A 22,517-nucleotide genomic window follows, 5' to 3' on the forward strand; every position below is an offset into this window, starting at 1 on the left:
TACATTTTCAACTAATGGCACGAGCAATTTTTTGGAACCAAGATTCCACAGGCCCGTAACTTACAGTATGAAATATTTACTTGGTCCAATTCAAAGTCACAGATTTTATGTAGTTGCTAACGGTATTATCTCACACGATTTAATTTTCAAAATATCCTATTGAAAAAACCTTTGCTCAATGTATTTATTTGGTGTGTATGAACAATAATTTGACTACATTTCGTAAGTAGTACAACTACAACATGCCTTATTTGGCAAATAATTTATATACTACATATAATAATACGTGGCTACGTGCATACGAAACTAAAGATTAATGTGAAATTGTACTTTCAGATTCCTTCAATAAATTAAGATATCCCAGGTTTGGAATTAATAAGTTTAATAAAACAGCTATAAATATAAATATTATTTCTTAATAATTTTATTACACACGATTTCAATAAATATAATCATTAACACATGATTTACTTATGTAATTTATGGCGTTTGGATTTCAAAAAATATCAATCACGTAAAGAACTGAATGAAGTAACTTACAAATATTAAAAATTAATTTGACCGTTGGTTTCAAATAAATAAACCAAGTGTGTACGGCGTAAATTAAATTTAAATTTTTTTTGATAATGTGAGAAAGAATTATTTATAGAATATAACTTCGATCAAATAATATGTCCAGTACTATAAAAACAACAACCAAAATTATAAAACAAATAAATTTACGTATTACTATATTTGAATTATAAAATTATCAACACTTTGAATATATTATACTTATACGAGATATAGGTTATTTTGAAAATATATTACAATAATTTGGAAGCTAGGTGTTTACCATTTTTTACTTCCATGAGGTCATACCATATTATTGAAATCTATGTATAAACCTCTCCCTGTATCAGTTAAGTTGAAGTTGGACAATCTGCCATGCCATTAAGTGCCACATCTTCAACCAGTCATCATCCAAGTAACATGTGGTGTTACTGTACGAACTTAGGAACTACCTAGAGCATGATTAGCTTTCGGTTTCATACCTCTTTAGTTACCATTAAGAAGCCTGAAATATACATACCATTAAGAAGTTAGGTGAAGACTTAGTGAAGCTCTGCCTCCAGTTCGCAGCATATCAGGTATGAATCTTTAAATCTGGCACTTACACTCTGTATTCAATAGTATTACTTGAGTGACCTCTAAACACATTTATTGAACGCATCTGCAGGTACCTAATACTGAAGCAATAAGTTGCGTACAAATGGATCTACACAACTACGACAATTTAAGTGATGTGGATAGCTCAAGTTATGACTGGAAATATAGAGTAAGAGTGCAGGCGTTGTGGAAAGGAATGAACAGAGAAACACAAGAATTTTGGGGTTTTAATATGCTGCTCATCGATGATATGGTAAGTAGCACATCATAATTACAACTGGGGACTACATGTCTCACTTCCACAACACCTTTTAATATGATGCTGATTCACAATATGCAGAACCATCGAATTCACACTTTTGCAAATGCAAAATATTGTGCGGAATTGACTTGCCCTTTGGTTGAAGGAGGCATTTACATAGTTGACAACTTTAAAGTGAAGGACTTTTTAGGTGACGAAACATATCGCCCTGTGAGAAACAAAAAACACATATTCTTCACTAAGGACACAAAATTAAGCAGAGCAACTGAACCGGGATTAGTAATTGAAAAATATGTTTTTGATCTTTTCCACATGACTGAAATTGAGAAACTTGCAACAGACAATAGGTTCTTAGTAGGTATGGATGCTATAATATTTTTTGTAATTGATAACAACACCTATTACTACTAAAATGTTTTCAATTTTAGACATGGTTGGTTACTTGAAGAACCGAAGACCCCTCATTACTTCAACTAAAAATAGTCAGGAAAAACAAAGGCTAAAATTTGATTTGGTAGATGGGAGGTTTGTCTTCTAATTCAACAATGTGTTAGTGTTCTTTATAATTACATACTGGGCTACTTACTTAAGCAGCTTTTCGTTACGTAGGTGTTGCGTGTCTGTCACTTTGTTTGACAAATTTGGAATTTTAATTGACAAAGCTCTGCAACAACTTGAGGAGGAAGAACCTATTATTATTATCAGCTGTGCTAGAGTGAGTTCGTATGAAGGTATGGGTAATGGCACCCTCATAATGATTTGTATTACGTAATTAAGTTAAAATGTTGAGTAATAATATGCGTTACGGATATAGGCAGAGCACACCTTACAAACTACCCTGCAACAAGGATTTTTATCAATCCCGATCATTACAGTGTTCATGACCTCATAAACAGGTTAATTTTTTACTTAAGAAAATTTAGAAAATATAATATACCTTCCTATTTATGCTATGCAATGCTTTCAGATGCGATGAAATGACTGAAATGTCTGATGATGATGAACAAGACACCAAACAGACACTAATTGTGAGAGATATTACTCTGTTAACTGAAACACATATTCAGGTACTGTAATTATTTACGTGGTATTGTCATTGTCATTGGAGAGGAACTAACTTATGATATTCCTCTTCAGAGGGAAGTTGTGTGCGAAGTTGTGATTGACAAGGTTAATAAGGATGGTAATTGGTACCTAAAAAAATGCACAAGATGTCTCCTTGAAGTTCCATTCATAGTTGACAAATTCATATGTCAAAATTGTAAAAGGATCATACCACATCCCAGAAGAAGGTAATATGACAAGTAATTAACTTAAAATACTATGAACATTGACCATTTTTTGCATGCATAATCAGTTTCTTTGTAATACAGTTTTCGGTTGGAAACAAAATGCTCGGATGATACTGGATTGTTGACAATAGTTTTATCTCACGCAGCCGTTGCTCAAATTTCACAAAAAACTGTTGAAGATCTGTACTCTCCAGACAAAGAGGTTAACCTCCAACATTGTGCTGCAATAATTTTGTAAACTAATACATACATTTTACTGAAACCGGTCATTTACACGTGTAGGAACTGGGAGAACAACAATTCCCGCCATTTTTGAGAATGTTTGAGAAGCAAAAATACAAAATGATGGTCATCATTAAAGAGGAAAATGTCATGAAAGCTTCAAAAGTGTACAAAGCTACTGGAATTGGTAGCGAAAATGAATCTGGTAGGAGCTTCACTCCGTCTTCTAACCAAACTATTGATACAAATGAAATGTCAGCTATGAATGTAAGAGACTAGCATGAAAAGTACAATATAGGTTTAAAAAACGTGTAATGTATGACTACCTTCTTGCACGTAGGTATCACTGAACGAAGATACATTAATACAAGCCCTGAACACAGCCAAATCTACAAGCAAGAAGGTTCGAGCAAGGAAACTTCACGCACCAGTGCCATTTGATGAAGAAGGTCAGATTAAGAAGGAGCCTAAATTAGACAAAGTATGTAACTTGAATTTGACAGCATGTTATAATATCCCTAATTTTGTTGTCTGACCATCCATAAACTTTCTCCAGAAAAAGAAGGCTAAGTGAAGAGACTGAGGAGATTGATTTACCTTGGGAATTTTGTCTACATAAAGCCAATGTTTGCAGTTGTAACTATTCAGACAATGTCATTATCTATTTTGTTAAGAACATCAGTTGTAATTGAATGCATTTAATTATGATAAGATATGAAAGAAGTAGTTACCCATATTGCTGACGCCAAACAACAAGTAATTACAAAGAAATTAGCATACATTACAAACACCTTAGAAGAATACAAGATTTGCAAAATTGTCCACCTACGGGTACAAGCTATAAAAGATAAAGTGTGACAGAACAATTGTTCATTTTTGCCATTTCGAAAAAACAAATAGGTAATTTAGAAGCACACCACAATCAAATATAAAGGAAAATAAATAAAATTTTACTTCATCATTTACAGTTGTGGGTAAGTAAATGCTGTTATCAAAACAAACATAAGTGCAAATTGTGGTAGGTGTTAAACATAACATATTATGGTTCTCTGACTATTATGAAAGTTATTTACAGCAGAGAACTTTCAATTACCAAACAATTGAGCATTGTACCTACCCTGTGAAGAGCAACATGTCCAAAGCAAAGTATGACGACCTAAGTACCCTCAAAGTTGGGAAGTTTGATTGGAAAATCAGAGTAAGAGTTACAAGGTTCTGGAGATGAGCTACAAGAAACGGCGAGATTTTCAAAAGTTTCAACATCATTCTCTTAGATGACAAGGTAAAGTATGTTATGAACTTTTACTAATATACATACAGTTGCAGAATATAATGTCCATTTCCTGCAAACCCCCCAGAATAGCAGGATGCACGCTTTCATCACTGGAAACGCAGATGGCGCGCTAAGAGAGAAGTTCACTGTGGGCAAGTGCTATATCATTAGGAAGTTTGTTGTTCAGGAATACAAACCCGATGATAAGTTCTTATGCCTCGCAAATGATGTGCAGTTGGTTTTCTCAAAAGACACTCAAATTAAAGAGATTCAGGAAAGTACATGTACTATTGAAAACAATGCTTTTGATTTCTATGTTCATAGCGAGCTGATGGAGCTTACAAAACAAACAACTCACTTGGCAGGTGAAATTAATAAATAAATGTTTTTAACATGTGAACCTTGAACTGAAACTAACAATTTCAAATAATTGTATCCACAGATGTAATTGGAATTGTGAAATTTTATCAGCCACTGACACATTTGGTTAACAAATTTAATGATGCTCGGAAGCAAGTTAAGCTAATACTCGCCGATGGAAGGTTACATTTTTCTTCTACGTTTCATTTCCATATTTTTAGGTTATTTTCTTCCTTAATCATCAAATATCCCGGAAATAATGCGTAGGTCCTCTATCAATGTCACTTTCTGGGATACATTTGTTGAAATGTTTGATGAACAAATGAAAGAAGTACATGAAAAACCTACTATACTGATTATTGCAAGTAGCCGAGTAGGATTGTGGAATGGTATGAAAGTAGTAACTTATTATGTGTATTGATGAATCCATAACCTCTTTATGTTTTTTGACGCTTCTCTATATACATTGTGCATGTGTAAATAAATGTTTCCCTTCCAAGATCAAGTCAATCTTTCAAGTGTAGGGGGATTCAATGTTATATCAACTACAATCATTACAGTGTCATGCAGCTAAGACAGAAGTAAGTAAAGAAATTACATTGACATAATCCTTACACTAATGTCATGCATCTAACAATTTCAACATTCGGCAAATATCATTAGATTGAAATAACCTGCTTTCCAACAAGAATTGTATGTAATGGACAAACATGCAGCGGTGGAAATGCTTAATGTTGCGAGGATTATAAGCGTGGGGAAGGAATACATCATGGTAATACAAACCTAAACAAGTACCAGTTCTTTCTTCGTTCAATATTACAATTTATGTACTTGTAGAGACAAATTTATGCACACCTCATTATCACTGCGGTCGAAGAGACCGATCCATGGTACAAGACAATTTGCACACAATGCTTTGGAGAAATAGAATTTGAGGAAGATCAATGGTATTGTATGCATTGCAATCGTATCCTGCCTTGCCCCGACAAGATGTAAGTGACAGATTACAAACTTCTCCACCACAGAATTTTATGTCTACATTTGACAGCAAATTAATACCTTTTTCGGCCTCTTCAATATACATAGATTCAGGTTAACTGTAAAGGCATCAGATAACACGGGTTGCATTGACATCATACTGAACAACCAGCAGGTAAGAGCTGTTATTGGAAAAAGAGTTGTGCACCTCCTCAAACAGGTAACATCTAATACTTTTACCTATGATTTCATGCCTCCTTCCAAAGACCGCTAACTTCTTACTATACTTTCAGATGGGAGAAGATAAGTCGTTCCCTTCAGATTTTAAAGCATTAGTTAACAAGAAATACACCATCAAACTTATCATAAAAGAATTCAATGTATTGGACAAAGCCAAAACATACTTCGCAACAAATATTTACACAGCCTTCATCGATCCAAACCAACATCTGACAGAGGCCACAACCTCTATGCAGCAACAGACAACAACAGTAACGCATTACACCCCAACCTTCCCCTGTCAGTATTAAACAACGTATATTCTCAATACCATTCTTTGCTTGACTGCCTTTTACAGGAATCAAGTAGCAGCTACCACCTGGACATGATGTCAAATCTTACCTTTCGGTCTCCAGCAACAAAATAGAAACCCAATCCATGAAACTAGTAGAGGAGAAAGAATCATATTCTAATGATTTCCACAATCTATTTTGCTTGCATTTTGCATCCTGTACAATGTGAAACTCTATGTCCACATGCTTCTACTTTTCCCTCCAACCTTCAAAGTGAGGAGGTTAAACTATTATGTAATGAATTTTATGGTTTTCAAGCGTAATCACCCTAAACTGTTATATTTGACAAGTGTGACCATGTATACATATAATAATAATATAACAGTATGTGTAATGGCATAAATAATTGTAAAATTTATCACACCTTTCAATTTGACCAAATTAACTTATGATTATGCTGAAAAATTTTATTACCTAATTTCTAGGATTCGGATTTTACGCATTTGGTACTACAACTAACTTGACAAACCCACCCATTTTATTTCACAGTTATGAAGATCTTAATTAAAATTAATTATAACCATACAAATTGTTATGGCTGTAATATATTAAAATAAAAAGATAAACAAAATTGTCTCTTCTTTCATAATCATGTCAACATTTTGTCAGTTTTTAAATATAGTGTTATATAAAATACATGTTCCTTCCTCCAATTTTGTTTTCTCAATAAATTGATTAACTTTGCTCGCTTTAATAACTTTGACTGAAATAAATAATTTTCAAATACAATTATATTACATCCTACGTTTAAAGGTACATTCAAATCCGAACCCAAATTATAAAACTAAATTTCAGAATCGAAATATAAATTTTAAAAAAAATAAAGAAAATTAATGCTAGAAATTATATTCTTCTTCTTAAAAATTACAATTTAATGTTACAAATTAATACGAGAAGCAATATTGGCACAAACTGATATATAACTGAATAGGTAAGAGTACTCATTTGTTAGTTGTAATCAGACCTTACTATTTCATTTCAATCTCCCAATATATTTGATTAATTAAATTATGTATAGAAGTACATGTAATAAATAATATATATATATATATATATACAGGAGCTTGAACATTGCAATGTAAGACAACAGTTTTGACTGAAGTAGAAGGAAACTGAAGTACAAGTTGCAGAAGAGGAGTTGTATCGTGAACTTGATCTGGCAGGACATCAGGCATACTCCTTTTGAGCGGCTCGATGCTGCACAATACTAATTGGCTAATGACAGGATCTATATTTAGGAGTAGTAGTAAGTTTAAGTGAAGTAATAGTTCTGCCAAATTACAGAACCTGCAGTATACAGAACCTTGAGTATATTTACCTACCAACCAGCCTTACTAATTACGTCAGTCTGTAGGCCTTCCTCCTACTAATAGTTACTTACAGATGCCTCTAAACACTATTTTGCCAAGTAGTCCTACTCTAAGTAATGTCTACTTTAAAGATAGGTAATGACGCATTACCTTTCCATGGTAATACACAATAAAATTAGGTTTCAAATAAAATAAAAATGAATGACAACATTTAGAAACAAACCACATTAATAAAACATTAGTGTAAACCAATAAATATGTTTACATCTGAATCCGATCATCCAAAATAAGACGACATTGTTCATCAAAAAATTAAAATATAATTAAAACGTAATTAAATAGAAACAAACATAAAACCAGCCACAATCTTAAGCCTTCAAAACCACTCATTCATCTTCATGCGGATCTCACTATGCTCAATCCTCAGAAGCCTAATCTCCTCAAGCAAAAGGTGTTGCTGCGCCTTGAACCTATTGTTGAACTCTTCCTGCTGCAACGTCATGTGCCCAGTGAACTGCATGTGGCTTTCCCCCAGCTCCTCTACCATCCTCAACACAGCTGTCAGGTTAACATTGAGATTAGTCATGCTCTTTTCCATATTCTCCGACCTGATGAATCTCCGGTTCTCGTATGTGGCACTTTTGCACTCATCGGAACTGCTACCACTGTTAGGACACATTAAAAAGGCCATATCATATGAGTAAAATAAAAAAAATCAAATCTAAGTTCACCAATAATGTAATAATAGGAAATGAAATGATGAGAATGTCATAAGTCAGTTGAAATAATAGGAAAAGAAATCATATGACAAGTATGAGGAATGAACCCAACCCTGGAAAACTACAAACTTTTACCCCCCGATTTAGCACTTACAACACATGAACCCAAATTTTAATAAGAGGCCTAAGTTAATCTATATTTGACACAATGTATGAACCATTAATCTACACAAGTTGAGGCATAAAGTGAAGACATCAAATATGGGTGTGGACATCCTGTTATACATCACATGAAAGTTAGAAGAGGACAAAGGTTGTAGAAGATTTGCAAGTGAGTAAGAAGAAGACATGCATAATATGAAAATCATATAACAGTAAGCAAACGCAAAAAAGCATATAAAGGGAGTACAACTTTAGAGAAATGGGAGTATTCACATAAGTATCTACATGCATCAGTTAAGAGAATCACCTGTTCTTTGAAGTGGAGGCCATTGCTGTGATTGATCTGAACTTGAATGAAGCGGAAGAGAAATAGTAATATGAGTGAGAGGTGATGATGAATGAACCGTTTCTAATCTAATCAGATGCAGTCTGCTTTAATAGAGGTCTTGGGGAGATGAATAGTCCAGGTGTATCACATGCAATGGCCTGTTTGTGCGTTCACCAAGATACGGTATCTAACAGACGTGTCTCTTCGATTAATGGTTAGGTAACAGATGAAAACGCTTCAACCAATCAGTATTAATTATAATAAATAATTAAATACATAATAATAACTTTGATTTAAATACATAATTGTGACTTTAATTGAATAAAAAATTAAAAAACTGATTTTTACAAAAAACATAGATTACATTATTTTTAAACCACAAATGATGGCTCCAGTTATGTCAAAAAAATAGTATGTCAATCAATATATAATTAAAATTTTATACAAATTTTTTAAAATGAAACATTAATTGTACTTCATTACGTATATATTGGATACATAAAAGGAGAATTATTTCGACACTATAATCATGTAGTTTGGTTAGGGTAACGTAAGTACATCATGTAAATTCTGAAGACTTTTTACAAAAGAATCACATTTTTCCTATAACAATAAAAAAAAGGTGTTATTAAACAATTATCTTCAACTTAAAATTTTCAAATTTTTTCCAAACAAATACATTGTTCAAAAACTACGTATAGTAATAAACAATTATTATTTGCACCTACGTCCATTATATTTAAAATTTAAGATGTGTATTTATTCACTTAAATGAAACAAATTAAAAATGCACTATTTACTGACATCTACATTTTAACTCCTTACAAAAGGTTTTACAAACTTTATTATTCAAATTAAATTATATTAAGCACTAACCTAAAAAATATTGTAACAACAAATACTACAATTGGTAATGACATCCGAATATTAAAATTGGTATTTTGCTCTTAAGAAAGTTAGAGAAGTTAAACATAGTAAATTTGTAAATTACAATTTGCTTAACATGATGAGTACACGATATTGTTATGTAATTTTAGGAATTTGCAGGTGAAAAACATATCGATGACTTAATAAATTTTTTCAAGCTACGTACATAGTTTACAATTAACTGAGTCAATTGTTTTGAATAAATAAACTTAAACTATACAAAGTAAATTAATTTTTAACTATTTTTTTTGCAAAAAAGTTTAATTATACAATATATCTTCCGTAAATGATATGTCCAATATTATTAAAGCAAATGTTGAAGTTATGGAACATTTCATTTTACGTATTACTAAAATTGAAATAAAATTATTCAACACTTTCAATATATAGGCTTATGGAACAATTTATTGTACGTATTACTAAAATTGAAATAAAATTATTCAACACTTTCAATATATACACTTATATTACATTTAGTTGATTTTGAAAATATATTTATTATTTGCAGAAACTACCTGTTGTACAGGAATGAGTTGATAGTTACGAGTAAAGAACGCACCCTCTCAAGTACGGATCTTTGACTCTTAAATTATATTTTGCATTATTCATGTACTAAGGAACACATTATGACATTATCATATTATGTTTACCACTACTACTCTATAACTGTTAAAAGTACAGTTTCTATAGCTCAGAAAACCGTCAACGTAATGTTAAAATCTTCAATTTATTTCAATATCAGGTTCCACTGCTAGTGAAAATAACAAAGAAGAGGAAGTAATTCGGCAACAAAAAAAAATGTCCCACCCAATCCTTTCTAAACGGTTTTCCAAATATGTAATCCCATTCATTTTACCTTCTTCCGTTTTCTGGGCACCCTCATAAAAAAATAACAATACGCATCCAAACTCCTAATTTTGGAAAAGTAGTTCGGTGTAATCACTTGATTGTCCTCTCAATTTATTAAAGTATTGTAATCGAATGTAGATGGCAATCTTGCACAAATTCTAGCTGACCCTTTGTAAGAAAAATCAACACTCTGCAGAATCTAAGTTTCTCAATTCAAGTATTCACCAGAGAGCATTCAAAGTAGGTTAGCAAACAGTTCTTTCTTGCAAACTCCTTGTGCTGCATCCCAATCTCGATTACCACTTGGCAAACCAAGCTGATGTGGCGATTTTATAGAAAGCTGTATATACCTAGCTGTCAAACAGCTGGCTGGGCAACAACACTCTGGTATTGTACAATTTTGAATTTGATATTTTATAACAAAAAGGGAATTAAATTCTTAATTCTTTCGAATTTAAGATTCCTGTCAATGCTCATCCAGAATCTTTGGATATTGATATAGATTTTACTACATATTTTTTATAAAATCAAATCAAATCAAATCAAGTTTACAATAATCTGAAAACAAAATTACACCGCTTTGATTCAGCCGACGGGCCACAGAAATCTGAAATCCACAATTGGGAACCCTAAATTAACAAGATATATAGAAGCTCAGAGAAAATAGACCAGTTGCCGCAGTCCTGTGTATCTCTCTCAGATATAGCTCTACAATAGACAAGCCTTCTGGAATAATCATCATTAATAACAATGACAACCTATGTAAATACAAAATTCAGTCCATCAGGAAAACTGACATATGCCATTACAAATTTTGTTGCATTAATGGAGAAAGAATCAGTGCCTGAAGATTTCCACCCCTTTATGGATTTCTTGAAAACTTGTCCAGTCAGTTATTCACTCGCTGCAAATCCTCCAATCTATGCTGAGATAGTTCAAGAAATATGGAGCACAGCTGATTGCAGCACCACATGTGGAATAAAATTCACAATCAAGGGTAATGCCTATATCAACACTTCTTCTGTGATTAATGAAGCGCTTCATTTGCCCCACTCAAACTTTGAAAATACACCTACTCAAGGTGAGATTATTTCCATGTTAAAATCTATCAATTATGCAGCCAACCCCTGGTCTTTAGGTCAGATAACTAAGAAGAAATTTAGGAAGGAGTGGTCTTACTTCTTTGACACTCTAAATAAGTGTTTTGCGGGGAAATGTAATTCCTATGATACAATAAATACTTTTGTTCTGAAAATTGCGTATAGCCTTTCGTACGGTACGAGAATTGACATTGGAAAACTGTTGCTTGATGAATTCTCTTATAAATTTGGCGCTGTGCAAGAAAGAGACCACATCATCTATTTTGCGAGATTTCTTATGATTATTGCTAATTATTTGTGTAAGGATATTTGTGTAGAAGATAGAAATGATACATTGCAAGTGCATAAGCAACGGAAGAAATTGTTTGCCGGCTTAGTAACAAAGAATCTTAATGCTGAGGTTAATTTTGTACTTACAGAGCACGTTCAAGTACAGCTCTCTACTTTATATCCCGCACTCTCACGCACAAGTTCTTTGCTTCCTCCCACTATGGAGGATGTGAGAGAAGGATACACTTCTCCTACCCAAATAATGTCACCAGCAGAAGCCGGGGATGGCATACCAGCAGTTGAGGTTCCTTCATTTCGGGAGGCAGAGGAGCCGGTACATGACCTGCTTGTACCTGCACAGGATCCGAACGATCGTCAACACCTTTTGAATGCAGCATCTGTATCAAAATCTCAATTGGTGGTCCGCCTCACTAGAAATGCTAAGAGTCTAAGTGCCGAGGACATGATTATCCTTGCTAATAACTGTTACAAAACACTTGAAGGATTAGGAGATAATTACACATCTTTCAGCACTGAAGTTAACAAACTGATTGCACAACACCAAGAGTTAGCTCTTGCTGCTAAGAACAAAGATGATTGGAATGAGGGGGACATGACGGCTTGTTATACTCACGAAGTGCAGTCACTGTCTGAAGTTCGACAGAAATTATCCTGTGCCAAAGACAAGTTGTCAAAAGCCAAGACACATGCAGATTCTATAAAGTTTAAGAAAGAAGAGCTGACAGCTGCGTCACTTAAGCTTACCGAGGAATTGCATGAGGTAGAAGAGAGAGTTAATACGCTTACAGCAGAGAGGGACCAATTTAAAGTCACTCATTCTGTTGCTGAAGCAGAACTTGGGAAATTGGATGCCAAGAAAGAGGAAGCTCGTGTGGCATTTAATGCGATCGATGACCAATATAATGCTGCCAAAAAAGAATTTGAGAAAATAAACAATCACTTGCTGCTGCAGCTAGTACGGAAGTAACTGACTAATTTCCTGCATGTTTATCTTGAAAGAAATTATCTATGTTAAGTAGTATAGCCTGAATGCACCGGAACATCATGTTTAGGAGCTCAAAATGTTTGTTTTTATTTGCTTGGTGGAGTCTTAGGGGTAATTGACAGTTATTTTTTTCTTGTGAACCCTACAATATAGATCTCTATTTCTGGTTTATGCTTTGGTTATGGTTCTTTTACTTTCAATTTTAAACTATATTCTCAATTTAGACAGAAATTGTAATTTTCCAGATTCTACTTACCTGTATAACTGGGATAGCAATATTCTTCCACCTGTATTACCTTCTCTGGTTCAATTTCAATTTCAATGTTTCATGAATATCTTTAATTGGAACCTTAATTCACTGGCGTTTAGATTATGTATTTTGCACTCGATTCCATGTAATCAGTAATTAATTAATTAGCTTGTGAGGTCTTGAATTTACAGGCCTTTGTATTCTGGCTTTTCTGCTTCTGGTTGTGTTTCCTGATTTCAGTATGTATGATTCTAAATATATACTTATTTATATTGCACTGTACTGCATCTTATACTATTATATTAAATACAAAAATTTAAAATTTTTGTTATTGATATGTTTTATGAGTATCACCAAGAGACTCCTAACTTATTTTTTATAAATAATATAAATTATTCACTTTTAGTGATTTAATATATACTTCTTTTCAATAATACTCTTTAAATTAACTCCTTAATCTATATTTATTATTAAAAATATTTTGAATTCACAAAAAAATAAAAATAAATGGTGAGAGAAGTATAGTGGGATTAAGAATATATAATATAATAATAGTTAAAAGTGTAACTATGCGCTTAAAATTGAGAAGAGAGAAAATACTCTTAGTGATATAAAAAGCCACTAAGAATAGACCTGACAACATTGTGTGTCGTGTACAAACTTCCGTATACTTTTGTATTTTCATGTATCAAACATTAAACCAAAACCCGACCCGAATTTGCCTTTGTGTACCAATTTGGTGACACTAATCCCGAACTAATATTTTCGTGTTTACCCGTTTTAATACACTAAAGTACACGGATTATATACAAAAAATATTAATTGTTAAAAAATACAATAGATAATTAAATGGTGAAGTGCTCACTCACGTAGTCAAGAAACAATAAATATATTTTAGTGTTTACAATATATATATGTTATTTAAAATTGGTAAAATTCACATTTGGTATTTAATATATATATGTATATTATATAATTTTAAAAAATTAATTATTTATTTATTCCGTGTACTTTCGTACCGTGTCCTGTACCTATATTGGATACTCAAACCCGACACTAATTATATTCGTATTTTTTCGTGTTCGTTTATTTTTGTGTTCGTGCACCAAATTTTTGAATCCAAACACTAATTATTTGTGTTGTTTCGTACCGTGTTCACGTATCAGTATTGTCAGGTCTAACTAAGAGTCTCTTGTAGCAACAATTTTGCTTTAACTCCTCAAATTTTTAGTTAAGAGTTAGGATAAAAAAGTTATTGGAGATAATCTAACATAATTAACCATTATTAATATCGGTGTTATATACTGAAATGTAATATCTTTGATAGATATATTTTATGTTAGATACCGGTGGAAATATTTATCATATTAATAATAATTTAACAATACATATAAATATTTATATTAGGTTAATATTAAGTAGTTGACTGATTGCGTCCAAAAAATTCAAGCAGGTCACTCATTGCAAATTTGACTCAAAATGATCATCAATTAACTTGATTTGATAATTTCATTAGAGTCAAAAACTGAAATTAATCAAAATCGGAAAATGTTAACACAGGTAGGGGTTGTTCTGGGTTTCAATATAACTATTAAAACTTGTTTTTTGACTCACAGAATCATCACGATGAAATCTCGTTTTTAATCTTCAAAATTTTGAAAATAACTCAAGTTGGGAAAATTAAAACCATATTTTAAAATGATTCTGTGAGCCAAATAGAAAATTTTAGTAATTATATTAAAACCCAAAACGAGCTCTACTATTCTATGTTACTATTTTTTAATTTTGGGTAACTTCAATTTTTGACTTTATCAAAATGATCAAATTAAGCTAATTAATAATTATTTTGAATTAAATTTGTAATGAATAATTTTTTTGAGTTATTTGGACACGTATAACATTATCTTTATTAATACTAAAAGAACTGCAGAAATTGACACGTGTCACTTTGTTTTGTATCATTTTCCCGCCAAGTGATTAATACGAGAGCTACTCACAGTCACAGCTATTAAATGTTAAAAGCGGATTGGTTCAATTACGATGCTATATTTTTTATTACTTAATATAAAATTGTCATTCTAATAAATATAAAAACAATGACCAAATCAGGAAATGTATTGATCCTAAATTCGTACTTGTCTACATTGCCTATACTATATTTATTCTACTATAAAGTTTTGGTAATGGTTTGGTCACCTGGTCACTCAATTGCTGATGGTTGCCGCAAGAAAAACTGATTTTAAGGTTTCTATATAGAATAGTTTTATAATTTATTTTTAATATTTTTTTTTTGAATAAAAATTAAATGTTTAAAATTTAATTCAATAAAGAAAAATTTTAAAAATAAATTATAAAACTATTCTATATAGAAACCTTAAAATAAGTGTCCAGTAGTTAAAAAGAAACGTAAAGAAATGAGGGGAACGGAGAACGGAGAACGGAGGGAGTGTGACAAGTGAGTACTATGATGAACTGGACTTGATATGGGATTAGGAGGAAGATTAATTTCTTAGTAAAAAAAATGACAAGTGGCAGCTGCTTTGAACTTAAAGAGGATCTCATGATCAGAGAAACCAAGGCTTATAAACAACCGGCATCTACATTTCCATGTTGAGTCAGTCAGCATGGAGAAAATATGAAGAGTCAAGATCAAGACCTATTTCCGTAAGCTTCGACAAAAATTTACCGAATTTATGATGCGGTAGAACTAATACACGCCCACAATTTATCAAAAGTTACAAAATCTGCGAGTGTACCCATTCCCAAATATTACAAAAGCTGTATTATATGGGTAACAACCACTGAAAGAGTTGAGCAGTTTGAGAGAGGGTATCAGGTAGTTCGTCAGAATTCGGATTTCTTGACGATAGCTACTACCTCTGCTCGAGATTTGGGAATAGAAAGCAAAGAAATCAAGCTTCAACTTCATAGTTTACATTTGAGTTTTGATAAATTTAGCACAAGACGCCATAGGATGCTATCTTGAGTTGCGCTTTAATAGTACTGAACGATGATTTAGCAATTGGCGATTTGTAACAAATATATAGTAAAATCAATATTCAAAAGCACAGAAGTCCATCCCTGAATTCGTTGGAGGAGATGCAGGCGGCTACCAGGAGCAAATCATATAATATTAGCTGAAGAGGGCCGCTGGGTCTAACTTGATAAAGTTGGTAGCAAGTGGGTTGCAAAATCAACTTCATGTCAGGGAAGCAAACAAACTACATTTAGGTATTACACAACAAAAACCAACCCATCTTGTCCACCGTTGTTGATTCACTAATACATAATATGAGCAAAATATTAGTATATAATACTGGAATAGATAGCATCAAATGATAAAATTAAGTACGCTAAATCAGGTCGTAATCCCACAAAAGTTCAAACCATATGTAACTTCTATAACGATCAGGTCATTCTAACTGCTAAATTAGGCTTTAAAACTTATTTTTTAAATAAAGATCAGGCTTAAAAAATTAAAAGTTTCCTTCTGATCTTGGAATTGTATACTCGATCTTAATAAAACCCTTGTAAGCTTTCACTATTTGGGGAACTTGACCCCTTTGCTAGGCCCAAATAACTTTGCTCCTGTAAAAGCTATTATTTGCTACCCCAATTTGTAATACATGAACAACTTGGAATAGTTCTCTTCTCTAAGCTATAAACAAGATAACCTGGTGTACTCAACAACCAGGATAGACTCGACTATTTATCTTACAGAATTTTATCAATACATTTTTCTGTAGATCTTGCCCAATAAAGTAAAGTAGGAGGTTGAACCAAACCCATCGATATCATTTGCATTTTGATCAAACCATGTAGTAATATCTTCTCAATTTGAAATATTTAGAAGAGTTTTTATTTCTCTCATGATGGCTGGATCTATAAAAATTAGTACACGTTGGCTATTCATCTAGTGATTTAGAGGTTTTTACCTTATATAATCCTTTATTTGTATATTTTTTGCTAAATAAAAGGAATCGGATAATCATTTATTTTTTCGTCATCTTCTAATCTGGAGGGCTTAGATATATGTTTTTTTACTCTGTTTTATTGGTAGATTGTGGTATCTAGAATCCTTTATTAATAGCTATTTTTAGTAGAAAGTTTGATTTTTCTTTAAATTTTATTTTCCGTACTTGTTCAAGTTCTTTGCTCTTTTTCAAATCTTAATTGGTCATTGATTGTGAAATTTAAGTAAGAAAGTTCGGAGATTGTTAAAATATAAAGAGATGAGTAAACGTTAAAAGTAGTTAATGCTCCGTGTAGTTGTGGAGAATGAATATACAACTCTTATATCCAAGAACCCAACCCAAAGTACAGCTAGTGACTGGTAATAGTAGTATACAAGCTCCTTAACTAACTCTAACCTTTTATTGCACATTCTGCTATTAACATGTACTGTTTTTTGATCTTTCTCAAGTAATTTTTATTTATTTTATGTTTTGTTCTGCAAAGCTTATGCAGCTTACACTATAGGCATATCCCGTAAGATTAGTACATGATGTTTCACTCATATCTAGTAAGATAATTAACCAACACCTATACATATTTCGAGTCAAATTTGGTAACAATATATCACATCTTCTTCTGATTGAAAAAACTAGATTCCTAACGAAAAGGGTTGATGGTTGTGATTCGGGAAAGGGTCTCTTATTGCTGTTACATGAGGATAAGTTCAAAACAACAATTGATTCTGTAAATTCCAACAGTCTTCCTTGTATTACATTCTATGTATTTACTAATATTCTCCACCTTAGAAGGGGCGAAAATAAAGACCCTTGTGCAATTTATATGCAATATCAATATGATATACTTGTGAAAGAATCTGATCCTGCGATGCGAGTCCGTTGAATATGATTCAGGGGCTTCATATTTTACATGTTACGTGGACACAATCATAACATAGTAAAACTATAAGAAGTTGATTTTCAATATTTGAAATTAACATAATGTCTGGGGTGAGTTACTATTTTATATTATGTTATTACGTCTCATGGATTTGATATGTTGAATGTTGGTCAACAAGGTCAAAAAACAACACTTTTAGGGGAATCATGGAAGGGTACATTCTTGGTCGATTTTTAACTCTTCCATGATTCCCATGTATGTTTTATTTTTGACTTTGTTGACCAAATTCGCCATGTCAAATCTATGAAAAATACCACTACCACAGCCTTCAAAGATGTAAGTTATCTGTAATAACAAAATATAAAATAGTAACAAACCTCAGGGCTCAGATAAATATTAATTTCAAATACTGAAAATCAACTTATTATAGTATGACTATGTTATGATTGTGTCCACGTGGCAGGTAAAATATGAAGCACCTAAATCATATTTAAGAGACTCGCAGGATCAGATTCGTTCACAAGTATATCATATTGCCTATAAATCGCATCTCGGTCTTTATTTTCGCCCTTGTAAGGTGGAGAATCTTAGCAAATACATCAAATGTGATACCAGGAAGATTGTTAGAGTCTAACACAGTCAATTGTTTTTTTGAACTTATCCTCGTGTAACAGCAACGCTAGACCATTTCCCAAATCACAACCATCATCCCATTTCATTATCTGGCAGTTTTTATCAATCAAAAGAAGATTGTGATATATGGTTACAAAATTTGACTCTAAATATGTATAGGTTTTGGTTAATTATCATACTAGATATGAGTGAAACATCATGCACTAACCTCACGAGTTATGTCTATAGTGTGAGCCATTCTATATAATCTTTACACAACAAAACAAAAAATAAATAAAGATTACTTGAGAACAATCAAAAACTATACACGTTAATAGCTGAATGTGCAAAAATTAAAAGGTTAGAGTGTTAAGGAGCTGGTATACTACTACTACTACTCATTAATCGTATTTTGGATTGGGTTCTCAGATTTGTACTTTAATTCTCCTCAACCACACGGAGCAGTAACTACTCACAATAACTACTCTTAACATTTACTTATCTCTTTATATTGTAACAATCTCCGGTCTTTCTTCCTTAAATTTCACAATTAATGAACCAACGGGATATGAAAAAGAGCAAAGAACTTGAATAAGTACGAGAAATAAAATTAAAAGAAAAATTAATCTTTATACTAAAAAATAAATTGTAATAACGGATTCTAAATACCACAAACTACCAACAAATCAAGAGTAAAAGAAACATCTACCTAAGCCATCCAGATTCGAATATGACATAAAATATTATTTTAAGGTAAAAACCTCTAGAATAGCCAACGTATACTAAATTTTATAGATCCGGTCATCCAGAGAAAATCAAGGGAAATAAAACTCCTCTAAAGATTTCAAATTTAGAAGATATTACCACAGGGTTTGATCAAAATGCAAACGATGTCGAGGGGTTTGGTTCGGACTCCTTCATTGCAATGCGCCACCTCTGTAGATCTTGTCCAATGTCAAGTAGACAATTTTGTGGCAGAAAAACTTTTATTTCTTCAATTGTATATGCAATCATTTTGGGAATATGGCAGAAGTCAACCCATTAACCATGGAGGATATATATGAAAATTCATATGACGTTCGCAACACATTTAAAATGTATAAGAAAAAAATTAGATGCATGTCATGATGAATTCCTATGATGTATTGGTGAATGCAAGAAGATAATGCAAAAATAAAATAAGAAAGGACGCTGAATAACTAATGTAAAAACATTATAACAGTGCAGAGCTATGAAAGCAGTTTAAAAACATATGGGACTATATAAGGATTAGCAAGGAATTAAAAATGAGTCACCTGTATATAATGGAGATTCATCAAAATGGTAACAAAATCCATGTATTCAGTGGTGCTATGCTAAATCAAGCCTTAGCAGCGTCCACCGCAAAAAATCAAGCTTAGGTTTAAAGACTTGTTGTGGATGATAATTACAAAGAATGACGGGATAATAGGAAATGCATTTGGTAATACTGGACAGGGGGAATCCAAAGGTTCGAAACAGCTGGAGAATGGAGTCCGGTCTTTGATCAGAGGAATCAAAATCAACACATTTAGAAGCATAAATTAGGGATTTTCCATATAAGCCACATTAGTTCTTGAGAAATGAAATCTTGAATTCTGAAGAATTCAAATTGGTGAGTATGTTTGTTTTGGTGCTATAAGCATGAATAACAGGTCTAATTAAACAGTTAAGTTGTGAAGAGTTTGATGTTGGGAAGTTAGGGTTTTCAAATGAGATTTATTCATGTAAAGAAGCATCTTCATTTTCATAATTGGGGAAAAACAACCAAAAAAACAGGATTGAATTGGAGTACAAAAGAACAGAAGAAACTTACAGACACTGGAGAAAGGCTCTCCAATTTGAACAAAACACACTCTGCCTGCGTTGACGATTTGTCCGGTCGGTCATTCACTCCACTAACTCCAATCCCCCAACTTACAGTAACGTATTAGTATAGTTTTTTAAAAATTATTCATGATTTTAATTTTTAAAATACAGGGGGCATACAAGTATATTAGTGCAAATCTTGATATTCAAAAGTTCATTAAAACAACTTATAAACTTTATTAACTCAGCACAAAAATCATGCAATAATGTCTCTCACTATTTTTGGAGGAGACCAAAATACTTTGTAGTTATTCACCAATAAGGTAGTCTTTCTACAAATGAGCTACCTTATCCGTTTGTTTTTTAACGAAAGTGACATGCACCATACCTTGTGTGGAGAAGAGCTCGACAGTTTCACAAGATGTGCCCTTCCCTCTAGGTGCACTCCCTTAAGTCTCAACAAAACTCGAGCTGGGAGCTTGTTTCTTCATATTCGCTACAATAAAATTCCGAGTTTATGTGGCACATTAATGCGCAAAATTCTTCTCCAGCCCTCTGAATGAACCACATTTTCCCCAACTTTTCTGTGCGAAATCCAGAGCTAGTATCCCGACTTGACAGTATACTGGCCATTTTTTTAAGAGTGCCAATATCAGTTGAGCATCACAGTGGAAAGAGTTGCAGACCGTACAAAAATCTATTAAATTTCAAAATAATCGAGAGACTTTTTAAATAACAAATTTTAAAAATAATTCTAATTTAAATCTTAATTTCCCGCCTCCAATTTTTTTAAGAAAATTTAAAATATTGATAAAGTATCCAAAATTTTGGGGAAAAAAATTACCGTCAACTGCATAGTTCACATGAATTTAGTTCATAAATTTACTAGCCGACCCTTGATGTCTTCAAAACTTAATTTGGCAGGTAATTTAAATTAATTTTGTTGCAAACAACGTTGTCATAGTACAATTGAACCTCAATTAAGTAATAATCGTTAAAGTAAAAACTCGTTAAAATAATATTTTTTCTCGGTCCCAACATAATGAACATAGTGTATTTTTACTCCCGATAAAGTAATAAACTCGCTAAAATAATATTTTTTCTCTGTCCCAACCCAATTACTTTAAAGAGGTTTAAATGTATTGCACAATATGCCCTACGATGCTATTTTGAGTTGCGCTTTACTAGTACTAAACATCATCATTTAGCAAAAGCACAAGAATCAATCCCTGAATTCGTTGGCTTTCTGAAAGTAGAAAGGATTATCTTGCCACGGTGATAAGAAATTCGAGCCTGGCCACAATTGCAGGAAACAAAAATTGTATCCCATTATGGGTAATAATGCCACAGGTTGTAGCATTTTAAGAAAGATAAAGAAGAACTAGTCTTGATATGGCCGGGATAAGGACTATAATCAATCAATCTCTAACAGAAAATGAGAAAAATTAAGCCAAGGTGTCAGTAAATGCGATGAAGAATTTATAAGAGCTCATACCAAATAATACGAGAAACCTTGAGAGCCGCTAGTCAACATTTTAATTAATAATGGCTCCACTCTCAAGTCAATCTAACAAAGTCTAGTTAAACAAAGATGACTGTAAACCAACCTTTCTCACCTTTTAGCATAACAGCAGCCAACAATTGAAAGTTACAATGTGTTACCTCTGTAGATCTTGTCCAACGGCAAATCTCAGAGAGAAAAATATCGTGATGGATCCGAACAATTAAAAGTTACTATGATGTATTGGTGAATGCAAGAAGATATTACAAAAAATAAAATAAGAAAGGACACTAATAATTAATTTGAAAACACAATAACATACTAACAGCAAGCTGTAAGAGTAGTTTAAAAACATACGCTACTATATAGAGATCAGGAAGGAACTAGTAATTAGTCATCTCTCATCTGTATATAATGGAGATTCATAAAAATGTTAAAGAAGCCCATGTATTATGTGGTGCATACAGTTCTTGAGAAACTTCACCATCATCTTCAGCCACCAAAAAATTAATTTACTTCTTGACTTTACGACAGATTTACTAATTTATCCGGTGAGCAATGAATCTCATCCATATGTCTCTTCTGTTTGAAAGTGTATTCATCAAATCTCAAATTCCCTTGGTACCCCTCCACTACACCAGGAACTTCATCCTTATGTGGAGTTACAAAGTTTATGATGAATTTTCTATCAGTCATC

The 22,517-nt window shown here is 32.5% G+C and overlaps 1 long non-coding RNA gene across 1 annotated transcript; it reads right to left on the bottom strand.

Moving 5' to 3' along the window:
* Positions 1-15,694: 15,694 nt before the first annotated feature.
* LOC141675066 (uncharacterized) lies at positions 15,695-20,701 on the bottom strand. Its single transcript, XR_012555876.1, has 2 exons — positions 20,327-20,701; positions 15,695-16,308 (listed from the first exon to the last, which is right to left on the bottom strand). It is a non-coding gene; the product is annotated as an uncharacterized LOC141675066 (long non-coding RNA).
* Positions 20,702-22,517: the final 1,816 nt, after the last annotated feature.

This window comes from Apium graveolens, chromosome 7 (assembly GCF_009905375.1).
Source record: "Apium graveolens cultivar Ventura chromosome 7, ASM990537v1, whole genome shotgun sequence".
Taxonomy (NCBI): Eukaryota; Viridiplantae; Streptophyta; class Magnoliopsida; order Apiales; family Apiaceae; genus Apium; species Apium graveolens.